This window comes from Medicago sativa, chromosome 6 (genome assembly GCF_051527215.1).
Source record: "Medicago sativa cultivar Bolivia chromosome 6, Bolivia_mono, whole genome shotgun sequence".
NCBI classification, from domain to species: Eukaryota; Viridiplantae; Streptophyta; class Magnoliopsida; order Fabales; family Fabaceae; genus Medicago; species Medicago sativa.
This window is the reverse complement of record NC_140754.1, coordinates 99,013,604-99,032,464: the sequence shown is the minus strand read 5'-3', so window position 1 is coordinate 99,032,464 and position 18,861 is coordinate 99,013,604. Positions and strand designations below refer to the sequence as shown.

The following is an 18,861-nucleotide window of genomic DNA, read 5'->3' as shown; positions in this document are numbered from 1 at the left end:
CTACTATTACTTCGATAGGCCGTGCGCTTGCGGTTTGGCTTTATCAAGTTTTTGGCGCCGTTGCCGGGGAGTTAACTAATTTGATTAGCTTTTTCTTAGTGATTAGAATTCTCTCTTCTTCTTTCTCTTTTCTTTTTATTTTTATTTTTACCTTTTTATTTTTCTGTTATCGTTAACTTCTTGGGTTCTCAACCTTGTATGCGAAGAACTAGAAATCAAGCGGTATTCATACCCGAGATCGAAAGGTTCTTACATAGAAGGAGGAGAGCAGCACAAAATAACACCGCCATGGCCAATCGCACTCTCAAAGAGTATGCAACGCCGTCTACGGCTGAGCCACAAGCTGTTATTGTGTACCCAACGATTGAGGATGACAACTTTGAAATCAAGCCTGCCCTACTTAACTTGGTGCAGCAAAACCAATTCTCGGGATCCCCCACAGAGGATCCCAATCTTCACATCTCTGTTTTCCTACGAATTAGTGGAACCATGAAGGAGAACCAAGAGGCCGTAAGACTTCATCTCTTTCCCTTTTCCTTAAGGGATAGAGCTAGCGCTTGGTTCCATTCCCTCGAAGTCGGTTCCATTACTTCATGGGATCAGATGAGGCAAGCATTCCTTGCCCGTTTCTTTCCACCATCTAAAACCGCTAAACTTAGAGACCAAATCACACGGTTCAATCAAAAAGATGGGGAATCTCTCTATGAGGCGTGGGAGCGTTTCAAAGAAATGCTAAGACTTTGTCCCCACCATGGCCTAGAGAAGTGGCTTATAGTCCACACTTTTTATAATGGCTTGTCTTATACCACTAAGATGTCTGTTGATGCAGCTGCAGGTGGAGCACTTATGAACAAAAACTACACGGAGGCGTATGCCCTAATTGAAGACATGGCTCAAAATCATTACAAATGGACCGACGAGAGAGCCATCTCTAGTTCTTCATCCTCCAAAAAGGAGGCAGGTATACACGAAGTCTCTAACTATGATCACCTTGCTTCTAAAATTGATACACTAACTGAAAAACTTGAAAAATTCAATGTTAGTGCTATCAATTCTGCATCTACTCCTTCTTGTGAAATATGTGGTATAGCTGGTCATGCTGGTGTTGATTGCCAACTAGGTAGTGCTACTAATGGTGTTGAGCAAATGAATTATGCTCAATACAACCAAGGGATGCGACAAAATCAAAATTTTTATAAAAACCAAAATCTCTATGGATAAGTAGCACCACCCGGTTATGCAAACAACCAAAGATTCACTCAAAAATCCAATTTGGAAATTTTGTTGGAAAATTCTATTGCCAACCAAAACAAACAACTTCAAGAACTTAAAAACCAAACTGGATTTCTGAATGATTCTCTTTCCAAGCTCAATACCAAGGTTGACTCTATTGCTACTCACTCTAAAATGCTTGAAACTCAAATCGCTCAAATAGCCCAACAAGTGGCTACATCTTCCCAAACACCGGGAGTCTTTCCTGGTCAAACCGAAGCCAACCCCAAAGCCCAAGTTAATGTCATATCTTTTAGGGGTAGTAAGTTAGGCGAAACTTTTGCTAAGGTTAAAAACATTGGGAAAGAAAATGTCAAGCCCTTAGGTGATAAAGTTGTGATAAGAGAAGCTAAATCACTTGGAGAAAACAAAACTCCATCCCCCTTAAATCCTGATAAGCTTAAACTAGAGGGTAAATTTGAAAAATTTGTTAACATACTTAGGAAGATTTGCGTTAAACTTCCCTTTGCTGAAGCTTTGTCTAGGATGCCTCTATATGCAAAGTTTTTAAAGGAAATCTTTTCAAAGAAAAGGGCTATAGAGCATAATGAGACAATAGCCTTGGCTAAGGAAACTAGTGCAATCATCCAAGAAGCAACCCCTAAGCTTAGAGATCCAGGAAGCTTTGCCATACCATGTGAAATTGGGAATGAATCCATAAACAAAGCCTTATGTGACTTAGGAGCTAGTGTTAGTTTGCTGCCTTTGTCTCTTCTTAAAAGGATAGGGATAGGAGAGTTGAAACCTACCGAGATGGAATTAAAAATAGCTGATCGTTCTACCATGAAACTTGTAGGATTTGTCGAGGACATACCTGTTAAGATAGAGGGGATATACATCCCCACTGATTTTGTAGTCGTTGACATTGAAGAGGACGATGACGTCCCTATAATCCTAGGTAGACCGTTCCTCGCAACTGCAGGAGCCCTCATTGATGTTAAACTTGGTAGGATCGTCTTTCAAGTGAGTGATAAGATGGTAGGATTTGAGTTGGAAAACGTTATGAAAGGTCCCGCTCTTTACTCTTGTTGCATGCTTAACGATCATGTTGTGAAAGAACGTTTTATAGCGCCATCTACACAACATGATATCTTTGATCCATTCTAAGGACTCTTTCTAACCGTCAAGCTAATGACATTAAAAGAGCGCTTCGTGGGAGGCAACCCACGCATTTAATTGCTTTTGTTTTGTTTTTCTTTGTTTTAATTTGTTTTGTAGGTAATTGTCCAAGTATGATTCGAGAAAAATCAAGAAAATGAAAAATTTTGAAGTCCCTCTGACCAGAGTGTTGGCACGGCCCGTGCTGGATCTGGCACGGCCGTGCCAGTGTTTTTGAAGAAAAGAAGGTTGGGAGCCACAGAAAGTTGGCACGGCCCGTGCCAAGGTTGGCACGGCCGTGCCCGTGTTCTAGCCTTTTTAAACCTAATTTTTCTTCTTCTTCTCCATTCATTCTCAAACCACAAACCTCTCTCTACCTTCAAACTTCTCTCTAAACCTCCATAACCTTCAAACCTTCAAACCTCCATATCTCACTCAAATCTTCATCAATCTACTCCATTCTTTCACCAATCAATCACAAACTTCATCCAAAACAAAAATCACCAATCAAAAACAACTTTCATCCACCCAAACCCATAATTCACCAAAACCCTAATCCTTCAAAACCTAACCCAATCACCACAAAACCTCAACCAATCTCCATAACTAAACCCATAAACCTTACTTAAACATCCACCCCAACCCTAAACCAATCCTTTCCACCAAGAATCTTCCCAAACCCCAAACTTTCATACCAACCATAACCAAGGTCAAATGGCTTCAAGAAGAAGAAGTGGAAAGGAACCAGCAAGTTCTTCCGGTCCTCCCCCAAAGAAGCAAACACAAGTCAAGAATCATGGAATTCAGTTCAAAGACAACAAACAAAGGGACAGGTACAAAATTCTTACTTCTAAAACCTTACATCCCTCTAGATATCCTGATTCCTATGATTTGCAAGTGCTAGGGCTTAGAGATGATGTTTTTAGGTTGATAGGTAGGCTAGGTTGGACTGATATGCTAACACCTTTGAGGGGTTATGAGAATTTTACTTATGAATTTTTAAGCTCACTTGTTTTCACTAAAGATAAGTTGAATTTTGATAACCCTAACCATAGAGTTGTTTTCCGGTTAATGAACATTGATTATAATATGTCTCTTCAGCACTTTTGTGAAGCCTTAGGTTTTGTCAATGAGGGGTATATTCATGATCATTGGGATGATAGTCTGAAACCGGATAACTATGACCCAGCTGCCTTTTGGAACCGTATCACCGGCCTTGATAACTATGTCCCTAGAGCCAACAAAGCTAGCAACATTCACAACCCCGTACTTAGGTACCTTCAGAGGGTCATGGCTTGCACTATTTGGGGTAGAACCGAGCTAGGAAACACTAGAACCGATGAGTTGTTCATGTTATGGGCAATGCTCTATAACCACCCCGTCAACACTGGCTTTTATTTGATTGATTACCTAGACTTTGTAGCTACTAGACCAGCCGGTAGGGGAGACATAGTGGTGGGTGGCATCATTACATACATAGCTCGATGTTTTGGTGTGAGTGAGGATGAGGGGATCAAACCAATTGAGGGAAACAATAAGCTTAACCGGGAAACCCTCATTGCTATGAATTTCATTAAACATCGTCCACCACTCCATTACCAACTTAAGCTAAATGTGCCAATCGTGTTTTTATTGCCTAACCCATCTCGGACTACCACCGAGGTGGAAGAAAATTGGTTGTATGTTGATGATGTGCAGGTTCTAGAACAACAAGATGATGAAGGAGAGGGTGCTAGCTTGCACCATGATGAAGGAGAAGGTGCTAACTTGCACCAAGAGGGGCACCATGGCCATGAAGCCGATGAGCTTAATGAAAATCAAAGATGGACATGGATTCACAATGAAATCGAGAGGATGAGCACCGAGCAACAAAGGCAAGGTGTTGAGATCTCCGGCCTTCGCAATGAAGTTCAAAGGGGCAACCGTGTCAATGATGAAAATAATGAGATGCTCCGTCGGATGATGCAACACCTCCAACTTCAAGGTCCTCCTTACGGACCTCAATAAACAAATGTGAGCTTTCCTCTTCCTCTCTTCCCTTCTTCTTCTCCCTATCTCTCTCATTCTTCTACTCATCTCCTTCTTTCATCTTCTTCTACTCCTCCTTCTTCTTCTTCTTTTAATTTCTTTTTATTTTGAATCATTGAGGACAATGCTTCCCCTAAGTGTGGGGGGGGCCTAATAAAGTGTCTAGAGTCGTAGTGTTCCCAAACTCCCTTGAACTTTATTCTTTTGTTTTGTTTTTATAGCAAGAGGCATGACTAAGTAGCTTGTTTTTAATGTAAATATGGCATAAAATTTTTGTTTTGTCTCTTCTCTAAAGGTTGTCTCTGGTACATGAAAATAGTTTCTCGTGTTTCTTATGTTCTTGCTATACCCATATCATGTTTTATTGTGAAAATCTCCAATGAGAAAAGCACCCGGTTGCAATCCTTGAGTAAATGTATGAATAGGTATTTTAAGGAACACGTTCTATCTTTAGTGTTAACTTAGACCCTTTAAAGTCTTAAGAGTAAAAGTAGTATAAGTTTGTGTGGGAAAATTAATCAAATTGTTCTTAATTGTTATATTCTTATTAATTTGTTAATGTTAAATGGGGCGGGAGAATGGCACCAACATATGGGGGAAAGGACAATTACATCCTAACTTCCTAATTGTGGTGGTGACTCCTTAATTTGAACTTAAAGTGAAACAAATTCATCAATGCTAGGGGGAAAGGACAATTACATCCAAAAAGACTTCCTACGCGGAGATGAAACAAATAAATAATTTTGCAGCACTGCTTAGGGTGATTTTGAATCTAGGGGGAAAGGACAATTACATCCGAGAAGACTTCCTACGAGGATAGATAGCCCCTAAGCATCTGCAGCCCCTTTGTGCTTAATTGTTATATCTAATTTAATTTTAACTCAAATTCCCATCACTCTTATATGAAATGAAGAAAGGACTTTTCTCGGTTACTTTAGCACTAAGGATAGAACCTATTCCTCATAATATCTGTCTTATACAGGAGCAAGAAAAGGGTTGGACTGCACACACACACTCACTTGAGACTTGATGTTGGGTAGAATAGGTTCATGAGAAGTGTTTGAAATTGAAATTAGTGTACTTGAGGCAAAACCTTTCTTTGAGACTTATGTTCTTAATATTGCCATAAATCAATCTTCGTTGCTGCTATGTTTGCTGCCTTTTGCTTGAGGACAAGCAAAGATTCAAGTGTGGGGGAGTTTGATGAGTCATAGATAGTATTAATTATTGCCTTATTTAGTTTAGTTTTATTTTAGATTTGATTTTATTTTATTGCATTTTATTTTAGTTTAGAATATTTTACTTCAAATTGTGTTTTATTTTATTTTAGGAATAAATATATGGTGGAAGGTGTCTTGGAGCAAAAGAAAGAGGACTGGAGCAAATACAGCGCAAGAATACGAAGATACGGGACAAAAATATGTTCCCACCAAGTCAGAAGCTTGGCACGGCCAGTGCCAACATGTGGCACGGCCGTGCCACCCTCCAGAGCCACTTTTGCTGCTTTTTCTTCAAGGCCAAGTTACCCTGTTGCAGCTTTACTGTTTTACCCTTTTAGTTGCTTAGTTTCTAAGTCAATTGTAAAGCTATAAATAGAGTAGCTCTCCACCATGAACAATCATCCTTTACTTTGTTTATTTCAAGTATTATTTTAATAAAAGTCTTTATTTTCCTTTTACTTTCCTTGCAATTTATTTTACCGTATTTCTCTCTTCTTCCTCCATGTCTACGATGAACATGAGTGAGTAGACTTCTTAGTCTTAGGATTATTGGGGAGTCTAATGACTCAATCCTAAACAAAACATGTCTAAACCCTAATTTCTATGTAACCCTAATTTCTAATCTAGATTCACCGTCTTAACGTGGATTAACAATTATCAAACTGTGGAAGCGAAAGCGGAGGGTTTGATAATCGTTAATCCATCATCCCAAACATCAATTCATAAAGCGAGAGCGGAGTCTTGATGTTGGAACAAGTGAATCTAGACAATAGTTGCAAAACAGTGAAATAGTCTTTGCAACTATTGAGACAAAGAGTAGTTTCAATCCTCTATGCATCTTCTAGTAATCATGTCAGTGAAATAGGCTTGGTTGCTAGAAGTAAACTCTCACCGGACTTTCATCGGAAAGGTGAGGGGCTAAGGGAAACCGGTCTTTAGAAATTAGTGTGTAAACCATGAAATTAGAAGTTTAGGTTTTGTCTAGTGAAGGATTAGTTATTAAGATGAACCAATGATCCTAAGGCCCCTTTATTATTATTGTTTTTACCTTCAGCAATCAAACCCTTTCTAATCAACTTTCTCTCCTCTAATCATTCATTAAAAGTTAATTAAATTGACCAACTCCCTAGCGGAACGATACTCTACTTACTACTATTACTTCGATAGGCCGTGCGCTTGCGGTTTGGCTTTATCAGTAAACAACATAGCTACGACTTCCATGGGATATTTTTGCATTTTTTAAAAATTCAGCCAAAATGGAGGTTAAGAAAATCTCCTCGTTAATTTGGGACATTACTCGTTTTCGACCCTTTTTTAGTAGGAAGGCCATAATGTGGCCGATTTGCATTGAATCTTAGCGTGTGACAATTCGTTGGATAGGTAAACAACATAACTACGACTTCCATGGGATATTTTTGCATTCTCTAAAAATTCAGCCAAAATGGAGGTTAAGAAAATCCCCTCGTTAATTTAGGACATTACTCGTTTTCGACCCTTTTTTATAAGGAAGGCCATAAAGTGGCCGGTTTGTATTGAATCTTAGCATGGGACAATTCGTTGGATAGGTAAACAACATAGCTACGACTTCCATGGGATATTTTTGCATTCTCTAAAAATTCAGCCAAAATGGGGGTTAAGAAAATATCCTCGTTAATTTTTGACATTAGTCGTTTTCGACCCTTTTTTAGTAGGAAGGCCATAATGTGACCGATTTGCATTGAATCTTAGCGTGTGACAATTCGTTGGATAGGTAAACAACATAACTATGACTTCCATGGGATATTTTTGCATTCTCTAAAAATTCAGCCAAAATGGGGGTTAAGAAAATATCATCGTTAATTTGGGACATTACTCGTTTTCGACCCTTTTTTAGTAGGAAGGCCATAATGTGGCCGATTTGCATTGAATCTTAGCGTGTGACAATTCGTTGGATAGGTAAACAACATAACTACGACTTCCATGGGATATTTCTGCATTCTCTAAAAATTCAGCCAAAATGGAGGTTAAGAAAATCCCCTCGTTAATTTAGGACATTACCCGTTTTCGACCCTTTTTTATAAGGAAGGCCATAAAGTGCCGGTTTGTATTGAATCTTAGCATGGGACAATTTGTTGGATAGGTAAACAACATAGCTACGACTTCCATGGGATATTTTTGCATTTTTTAAAAATTCAGCCAAAATGGAGGTTACTAAAATCTCCTCGTTAATTTGGGACATTACTCGTTTTCGACCCTTTTTTACTAGGAAGGCCATAATGTGGCCGATTTGCATTGAATCTTAGCGTGTGACAATTCGTTGGATAGGTAAACAACATAACTACGACTTCCATGGGATATTTTTGCATTCTCTAAAAATTCAGCCAAAATGGAGGTTAAGAAAATCCCCTCGTTAATTTAGGACATTACTCGTTTTCGACCCTTTTTTATAAGGAAGGCCATAAAGTGGCCGGTTTGTATTGAATCTTAGCATGGGACAATTTGTTGGATAGGTAAACAACATAGCTACGACTTCCATGGGATATTTTTGCATTTTTTAAAAATTCAGCCAAAATGGAGGTTAAGAAAATCTCGTTAATTTGGGACATTACTCGTTTTCGACCCTTTTTTAGTAGGAAGGCCATAATGTGGCCGATTTGCATTGAATCTTAGCGTGTGACAATTCGTTGGATAGGTAAACAGCATAACTACGACTTCCATGGGATATTTTTGCATTCTCTAAAAATTCAGCCAAAATGGGGGTTAAGAAAATATCCTCGTTTATTTTTGACATTACTCGTTTTCGACCCTTTTTTAGTAGGAAGGCCATAATGTGACCGATTTGCATTGAATCTTAGCGTGTGACAATTCGTTGGATAGGTAAACAACATAACTACGACTTCCATGGGATATTTTTGCATTCTCTAAAAATTCAGCCAAAATGGAGGTTAAGAAAATCCCCTCGTTAATTTAGGACATTACTCATTTTCGACCCTTTTTTATAAGGAAGGCCATAAATTGGCCGGTTTGTATTGAATCTTAGCATGGGACAATTTGTTGGATAGGTAAACAACATAGCTACGACTTCCATGGGATATTTTTGCATTTTTTAAAAATTCAGCCAAAATGGAGGTTAAGAAAATCTCCTCGTTAATTTGGGACATTACTCGTTTTCGACCCTTTTTTAGTAGGAAGGCCATAATGTGGCCGATTTGCATTGAATCTTAGCGTGTGACAATTCGTTGGATAGGTAAACAACATAACTACGACTTCCATGGGATATTTTTGCATTCTCTAAAAATTCAGCCAAAATGGAGGTTAAGAAAATCCCCTCGTTAATTTAGGACATTACTCGTTTTCGACCCTTTTTTATAAGGAAGGCCATAAAGTGGCCGGTTTGTATTGAATCTTAGCATGGGACAATTCGTTGGATAGGTAAACAACATAGCTACGACTTCCATGGGATATTTTTGCATTCTCTAAAAATTCAGCCAAAATGGGGGTTAAGAAAATATCCTCGTTAATTTTTGACATTAGTCGTTTTTGACCCTTTTTTAGTAGGAAGGCCATAATGTGACCGATTTGCATTGAATCTTAGCGTGTGACAATTCGTTGGATAGGTAAACAACATAACTATGACTTCCATGGGATATTTTTGCATTCTCTAAAAATTCAGCCAAAATGGGGGTTAAGAAAATATCCTCGTTAATTTGGGACATTACTCGTTTTCGACCCTTTTTTAGTAGGAAGGCCATAATGTGGCCGATTTGCATTGAATCTTAGCGTGTGACAATTCGTTGGATAGGTAAACAACATAACTACGACTTCCATGGGATATTTTTGCATTCTCTAAAAATTCAGCCAAAATGGAGGTTAAGAAAATCCCCTCGTTAATTTAGGACATTACTCATTTTCGACCCTTTTTTATAAGGAAGGCCATAAATTGGCCGGTTTGTATTGAATCTTAGCATGGGACAATTTGTTGGATAGGTAAACAACATAGCTACGACTTCCATGGGATATTTTTGCATTTTTTAAAAATTCAGCCAAAATGGAGGTTAAGAAAATCTCCTCGTTAATTTGGGACATTACTCGTTTTCGACCCTTTTTTAGTAGGAAGGCCATAATGTGGCCGATTTGCATTGAATCTTAGCGTGTGACAATTCGTTGGATAGGTAAACAACATAACTACGACTTCCATGGGATATTTTTGCATTCTCTAAAAATTCAGCCAAAATGGAGGTTAAGAAAATCCCCTCGTTAATTTAGGACATTACCCGTTTTCGACCCTTTTTTATAAGGAAGGCCATAAAGTGCCGGTTTGTATTGAATCTTAGCATGGGACAATTTGTTGGATAGGTAAACAACATAGCTACGACTTCCATGGGATATTTTTGCATTTTTTAAAAATTCAGCCAAAATGGAGGTTAATAAAATCTCCTCGTTAATTTGGGACATTACTCGTTTTCGACCCTTTTTTACTAGGAAGGCCATAATGTGGCCGATTTGCATTGAATCTTAGCGTGTGACAATTCGTTGGATAGGTAAACAACATAACTACGACTTCCATGGGATATTTTTGCATTCTCTAAAAATTCAGCCAAAATGGAGGTTAAGAAAATCCCCTCGTTAATTTAGGACATTACTCGTTTTCGACCCTTTTTTATAAGGAAGGCCATAAAGTGGCCGGTTTGTATTGAATCTTAGCATGGGACAATTTGTTGGATAGGTAAACAACATAGCTACGACTTCCATGGGATATTTTTGCATTTTTTAAAAATTCAGCCAAAATGGAGGTTAAGAAAATCTCCTCGTTAATTTGGGACATTACTCGTTTTCGACCCTTTTTTAGTAGGAAGGCCATAATGTGGCCGATTTGCATTGAATCTTAGCGTGTGACAATTCGTTGGATAGGTAAACAACATAACTACGACTTCCATGGGATATTTTTGCATTCTCTAAAAATTCAGCCAAAATGGAGGTTAAGAAAATCCCCTCGTTAATTTAGGACATTACTCGTTTTCGACCCTTTTTTATAAGGAAGGCCATAAAGTGGCCGGTTTGTATTGAATCTTAGCATGGGACAATTCGTTGGATAGGTAAACAACATAGCTACGACTTCCATGGGATATTTTTGCATTCTCTAAAAATTCAGCCAAAATGGGGGTTAAGAAAATATCCTCGTTAATTTTTGACATTACTCGTTTTCGACCCTTTTTTAGTAGGAAGGCCATAATGTGACCGATTTGCATTGAATCTTAGCGTGTGACAATTCGTTGGATAGGTAAACAACATAACTATGACTTCCATGGGATATTTTTGCATTCTCTAAAAATTCAGCCAAAATGGGGGTTAAGAAAATATCCTCGTTAATTTGGGACATTACTCGTTTTCGACCCTTTTTTAGTAGGAAGGCCATAATGTGGCCGATTTGCATTGAATCTTAGCGTGTGACAATTCGTTGGATAGGTAAACAACATAACTACGACTTCCATGGGATATTTTTGCATTCTCTAAAAATTCAGCCAAAATGGAGGTTAAGAAAATCCCCTCGTTAATTTAGGACATTACTCATTTTCGACCCTTTTTTATAAGGAAGGCCATAAATTGGCCGGTTTGTATTGAATCTTAGCATGGGGCAATTTGTTGGATAGGTAAACAACATAGCTACGACTTCCATGGGATATTTTTGCATTTTTTAAAAATTCAGCCAAAATGGAGGTTAAGAAAATCCCCTCGTTAATTTAGGACATTACCCGTTTTCGACCCTTTTTTATAAGGAAGGCCATAAAGTGCCGGTTTGTATTGAATCTTAGCATGGGACAATTTGTTGGATAGGTAAACAACATAGCTATGACTTCCATGGGATATTTTTGCATTTTTTAAAAATTCAGCCAAAATGGAGGTTAATAAAATCTCCTCGTTAATTTGGGACATTACTCGTTTTCGACCCTTTTTTACTAGGAAGGCCATAATGTGGCCGATTTGCATTGAATCTTAGCGTGTGACAATTCGTTGGATAGGTAAACAACATAACTACGACTTCCATGGGATATTTTTGCATTCTCTAAAAATTCAGCCAAAACGGAGGTTAAGAAAATCCCCTCGTTAATTTAGGACATTACTCGTTTTCGACCCTTTTTTATAAGGAAGGCCATAAAGTGGCCGGTTTGTATTGAATCTTAGCATGGGACAATTTGTTGGATAGGTAAACAACATAGCTACGACTTCCATGGGATATTTTTGCATTTTTTAAAAATTCAGCCAAAATGGAGGTTAAGAAAATCTCCTCGTTAATTTGGGACATTACTCGTTTTCGACCCTTTTTTACTAGGAAGGCCATAATGTGGCCGATTTGCATTGAATCTTAGCGTGTGACAATTCGTTGGATAGGTAAACAACATAACTATGACTTCCATGGGATATTTTTGCATTCTCTAAAAATTCAGCCAAAATGGGGGTTAAGAAAATATCCTCGTTAATTTGGGACATTACTCGTTTTCGACCCTTTTTTAGTAGGAAGGCCATAATGTGGCCGATTTGCATTGAATCTTAGCGTGTGACAATTCGTTGGATAGGTAAACAACATAACTACGACTTCCATGGGATATTTTTGCATTCTCTAAAAGTCAGCCAAAATGGGGGTTAAGAAAATATCCTCGTTAATTTTTGACATTACTCGTTTTCGACCCTTTTTTAGTAGGAAGGCCATAATGTGGCCGATTTGCATTGAATCTTAGCGTGTGACAATTCGTTGGATAGGTATACAGCATAACTACGACTTCCATGGGATATTTTTGCATTCTCTAAAAATTCAGCCAAAATGGGGGTTAAGAAAATATCCTCGTTAATTTTTGACATTACTCGTTTTCGACCCTTTTTTAGTAGGAAGGCCATAATGTGACCGATTTGCATTGAATCTTAGCGTGTGACAATTCGTTGGATAGGTAAACAACATAACTACGACTTCCATGGGATATTTTTGCATTTTTTAAAAATTCAGCCAAAATGGAGGTTAAGAAAATCTCCTCGTTAATTTGGGACATTACTCGTTTTCGACCCTTTTTTAGTAGGAGGGCCATAATGTGGCCGATTTGCATTGAATCTTAGCGTGTGACAATTCGTTGGATAGGTAAACAACATAACTACGACTTCCATGGGATATTTTTGCATTCTCTAAAAATTCAGCCAAAATGGGGGTTAAGAAAATATCCTCGTTAATTTTTGACATTACTCGTTTTCGACCCTTTTTTAGTAGGAAGGCCATAATGTGGCCGATTTGCATTGAATCTTAGCGTGTGACAATTCGTTGGATAGGTAAACAGCATAACTACGACTTCCATGGGATATTTTTGCATTCTCTAAAAATTCAGCCAAAATGGGGGTTAAGAAAATATCCTCGTTAATTTTTGACATTACTCGTTTTCGACCCTTTTTTAGTAGGAAATCCATAATGTGACCGATTTGCATTGAATCTTAGCGTGTGACAATTCGTTGGATAGGTAAACAACATAACTATGACTTCCATGGGATATTTTTGCATTCTCTAAAAATTCAGCCAAAATGGGGGTTAAGAAAATATCCTCGTTAATTTGGGACATTACTCGTTTTCGACCCTTTTTTAGTAGGAAGGCCATAATGTGGCCGATTTGCATTGAATCTTAGCGTGTGACAATTCGTTGGATAGGTAAACAGCATAACTACGACTTCCATGGGATATTTTTGCATTCTCTAAAAATTCAGCCAAAATGGGGGTTAAGAAAATATCCTCGTTAATTTGGGACATTACTCGTTTTCGACCCTTTTTTAGTAGGAAGGCCATAATGTGGCCGATTTGCATTGAATCTTAGCGTGTGACAATTCGTTGGATAGGTAAACAGCATAACTACGACTTCCATGGGATATTTTTGCATTCTCTAAAAATTCAGCCAAAATGGGGGTTAAGAAAATATCCTCGTTAATTTTTGACATTACTCGTTTTCGACCCTTTTTTAGTAGGAAGGCCATAATGTGGCCGATTTGCATTGAATCTTAGCGTGTGACAATTCGTTGGATAGGTAAACAACATAACTATGACTTCCATGGGATATTTTTGCATTCTCTAAAAATTCAGCCAAAATGGGGGTTAAGAAAATATCCTCGTTAATTTGGGACATTACTCGTTTTCGACCCTTTTTTAGTAGGAAGGCCATAATGTGGCCGATTTGCATTGAATCTTAGCGTGTGACAATTCGTTGGATAGGTAAACAACATAACTACGATTTCCATGGGATATTTTTGCATTCTCTAAAAATTCAGCCAAAATGGGGGTTAAGAAAATATCCTCGTTAATTTGGGACATTACTCGTTTTCGACCCTTTTTTAGTAGGAAGGCCATAATGTGGCCGATTTGCATTGAATCTTAGCGTGTGACAATTCGTTGGATAGGTAAACAACATAACTACGACTTCCATGGGATATTTTTGCATTCTCTAAAAATTCAGCCAAAATGGAGGTTAAGAAAATCCCCTCGTTAATTTAGGACATTACTCGTTTTCGACCCTTTTTTATAAGGAAGGCCATAATGTGGCCGATTTGCATTGAATCTTAGCGTGTGACAATTCGTTGGATAGGTAAACAACATAACTACGACTTCCATGGGATATTTTTGCATTCTCTAAAAATTCAGCCAAAATGGAGGTTAAGAAAATCCCCTCGTTAATTTAGGACATTACTCGTTTTCGACCCTTTTTTATAAGGAAGGCCATAAAGTGGGCGGTTTGTATTGAATCTTAGCATGGGACAATTTGTTGGATAGGTAAACAACATAGCTACGACTTCCATGGGATATTTTTGCATTTTTTAAAAATTCAGCCAAAATGGAGGTTAAGAAAATCTCCTCGTTAATTTGGGACATTACTCGTTTTCGACCCTTTTTTACTAGGAAGGCCATAATGTGGCCGATTTGCATTGAATCTTAGCGTGTGACAATTCGTTGGATAGGTAAACAATATAACTATGACTTCCATGGGATATTTTTGCATTCTCTAAAAATTCAGCCAAAATGGGGGTTAAGAAAATATCTTCGTTAATTTGGGACATTACTCGTTTTCGACCCTTTTTTAGTAGGAAGGCCATAATGTGGCCGATTTGCATTGAATCTTAGCGTGTGACAATTCGTTGGATAGGTAAACAACATAACTACGACTTCCATGGGATATTTTTGCATTCTCTAAAAATTCAGCCAAAATGGGGGTTAAGAAAATATCCTCGTTAATTTTTGACATTACTCGTTTTCGACCCTTTTTTAGTAGGAAGGCCATAATGTGGCCGATTTGCATTGAATCTTAGCGTGTGACAATTCGTTGGATAGGTAAACAGCATAACTACGACTTCCATGGGATATTTTTGCATTCTCTAAAAATTCAGCCAAAATGGGGGTTAAGAAAATATCCTCGTTAATTTTTGACATTACTCGTTTTCGACCCTTTTTTAGTAGGAAGGCCATAATGTGGCCGATTTGCATTGAATCTTAGCGTGTGACAATTCGTTGGATAGGTAAACAACATAACTACGACTTCCATGGGATATTTTTGCATTCTCTAAAAATTCAGCCAAAATGGAGGTTAAGAAAATCCCCTCGTTAATTTAGGACATTACTCATTTTCGACCCTTTTTTATAAGGAAGGCCATAAATTGGCCGGTTTGTATTGAATCTTAGCATGGGACAATTTGTTGGATAGGTAAACAACATAGCTACGACTTCCATGGGATATTTTTGCATTTTTTAAAAATTCAGCCAAAATGGAGGTTAAGAAAATCTCCTCGTTAATTTGGGACATTACTCGTTTTCGACCCTTTTTTAGTAGGAAGGCCATAATGTGGCCGATTTGCATTGAATCTTAGCGTGTGACAATTCGTTGGATAGGTAAACAACATAACTATGACTTCCATGGGATATTTTTGCATTCTCTAAAAATTCAGCCAAAATGGGGGTTAAGAAAATATCCTCGTTAATTTGGGACATTACTCGTTTTCGACCCTTTTTTAGTAGGAAGGCCATAATGTGGCCGATTTGCATTGAATCTTAGCGTGTGACAATTCGTTGGATAGGTAAACAACATAACTACGATTTCCATGGGATATTTTTGCATTCTCTAAAAATTCAGCCAAAATGGGGGTTAAGAAAATATCCTCGTTAATTTGGGACATTACTCGTTTTCGACCCTTTTTTAGTAGGAAGGCCATAATGTGGCCGATTTGCATTGAATCTTAGCGTGTGACAATTCGTTGGATAGGTAAACAACATAACTACGACTTCCATGGGATATTTTTGCATTCTCTAAAAATTCAGCCAAAATGGAGGTTAAGAAAATCCCCTCGTTAATTTAGGACATTACTCGTTTTCGACCCTTTTTTATAAGGAAGGCCATAATGTGGCCGATTTGCATTGAATCTTAGCGTGTGACAATTCGTTGGATAGGTAAACAACATAACTACGACTTCCATGGGATATTTTTGCATTCTCTAAAAATTCAGCCAAAATGGAGGTTAAGAAAATCCCCTCGTTAATTTAGGACATTACTCGTTTTCGACCCTTTTTTATAAGGAAGGCCATAAAGTGGGCGGTTTGTATTGAATCTTAGCATGGGACAATTTGTTGGATAGGTAAACAACATAGCTACGACTTCCATGGGATATTTTTGCATTTTTTAAAAATTCAGCCAAAATGGAGGTTAAGAAAATCTCCTCGTTAATTTGGGACATTACTCGTTTTCGACCCTTTTTTACTAGGAAGGCCATAATGTGGCCGATTTGCATTGAATCTTAGCGTGTGACAATTCGTTGGATAGGTAAACAATATAACTATGACTTCCATGGGATATTTTTGCATTCTCTAAAAATTCAGCCAAAATGGGGGTTAAGAAAATATCTTCGTTAATTTGGGACATTACTCGTTTTCGACCCTTTTTTAGTAGGAAGGCCATAATGTGGCCGATTTGCATTGAATCTTAGCGTGTGACAATTCGTTGGATAGGTAAACAACATAACTACGACTTCCATGGGATATTTTTGCATTCTCTAAAAATTCAGCCAAAATGGGGGTTAAGAAAATATCCTCGTTAATTTTTGACATTACTCGTTTTCGACCCTTTTTTAGTAGGAAGGCCATAATGTGGCCGATTTGCATTGAATCTTAGCGTGTGACAATTCGTTGGATAGGTAAACAGCATAACTACGACTTCCATGGGATATTTTTGCATTCTCTAAAAATTCAGCCAAAATGGGGGTTAAGAAAATATCCTCGTTAATTTTTGACATTACTCGTTTTCGACCCTTTTTTAGTAGGAAGGCCATAATGTGGCCGATTTGCATTGAATCTTAGCGTGTGACAATTCGTTGGATAGGTAAACAACATAACTACGACTTCCATGGGATATTTTTGCATTCTCTAAAAATTCAGCCAAAATGGAGGTTAAGAAAATCCCCTCGTTAATTTAGGACATTACTCATTTTCGACCCTTTTTTATAAGGAAGGCCATAAATTGGCCGGTTTGTATTGAATCTTAGCATGGGACAATTTGTTGGATAGTTAAACAACATAGCTACGACTTCCATGGGATATTTTTGCATTTTTTAAAAATTCAGCCAAAATGGAGGTTAAGAAAATCTCCTCGTTAATTTGGGACATTACTCGTTTTCGACCCTTTTTTAGTAGGAAGGCCATAATGTGGCCGATTTGCATTGAATCTTAGCGTGTGACAATTCGTTGGATAGGTAAACAACATAACTACGACTTCCATGGGATATTTTTGCATTCTCTAAAAATTCAGCCAAAATGGAGGTTAAGAAAATCCCCTCGTTAATTTAGGACATTACCCGTTTTCGACCCTTTTTTATAAGGAAGGCCATAAAGTGCCGGTTTGTATTGAATCTTAGCATGGGACAATTTGTTGGATAGGTAAACAACATAGCTACGACTTCCATGGGATATTTTTGCATTTTTTAAAAATTCAGCCAAAATGGAGGTTAATAAAATCTCCTCGTTAATTTGGGACATTACTCGTTTTCGACCCTTTTTTACTAGGAAGGCCATAATGTGGCCGATTTGCATTGAATCTTAGCGTGTGACAATTCGTTGGATAGGTAAACAACATAACTACGACTTCCATGGGATATTTTTGCATTCTCTAAAAATTCAGCCAAAATGGAGGTTAAGAAAATCCCCTCGTTAATTTAGGACATTACTCGTTTTCGACCCTTTTTTATAAGGAAGGCCATAAAGTGGCCGGTTTGTATTGAATCTTAGCATGGGACAATTTGTTGGATAGGTAAACAACATAGCTACGACTTCCATGGGATATTTTTGCATTTTTTAAAAATTCAGCCAAAATGGAGGTTAAGAAAATCTCCTCGTTAATTTGGGACATTACTCGTTTTCGACCCTTTTTTAGTAGGAAGGCCATAATGTGGCCGATTTGCATTGAATCTTAGCGTGTGACAATTCGTTGGATAGGTAAACAACATAACTACGACTTCCATGGGATATTTTTGCATTCTCTAAAAATTCAGCCAAAATGGAGGTTAAGAAAATCCCCTCGTTAATTTAGGACATTACTCGTTTTCGACCCTTTTTTATAAGGAAGGCCATAAAGTGGCCGGTTTGTATTGAATCTTAGCATGGGACAATTCGTTGGATAGGTAAACAACATAGCTACGACTTCCATGGGATATTTTTGCATTCTCTAAAAATTCAGCCAAAATGGGGGTTAAGAAAATATCCTCGTTAATTTTTGACATTACTCGTTTTCGACCCTTTTTTAGTAGGAAGGCCATAATGTGACCGATTTGCATTGAATCTTAGCGTGTGACAATTCGTTGGATAGGTAAACAACATAACTATGACTTCCATGGGATATTTTTGCATTCTCTAAAAATTCAGCCAAAATGGGGGTTAAGAAAATATCCTCGTTAATTTGGGACATTACTCGTTTTCGACCCTTTTTTAGTAGGAAGGCCATAATGTGGCCGATTTGCATTGAATCTTAGCGTGTGACAATTCGTTGGATAGGTAAACAACATAACTACGACTTCCATGGGATATTTTTGCATTCTCTAAAAATTCAGCCAAAATGGAGGTTAAGAAAATCCCCTCGTTAATTTAGGACATTACTCATTTTCGACCCTTTTTTATAAGGAAGGCCATAAATTGGCCGGTTTGTATTGAATCTTAGCATGGGGCAATTTGTTGGATAGGTAAACAACATAGCTACGACTTCCATGGGAT

At 37.8% G+C, this 18,861-nt stretch overlaps 1 non-coding gene across 1 annotated transcript; it reads right to left on the bottom strand.

Annotated features, from left to right (window-relative positions):
• Positions 1 to 651: 651 nt before the first annotated feature.
• On the bottom strand, positions 652 to 758 carry LOC146918772 (small nucleolar RNA R71). Its single transcript, XR_015017018.1, has one exon. It is a non-coding gene; the product is annotated as a small nucleolar RNA R71 (small nucleolar RNA).
• Positions 759 to 18,861: the final 18,103 nt, after the last annotated feature.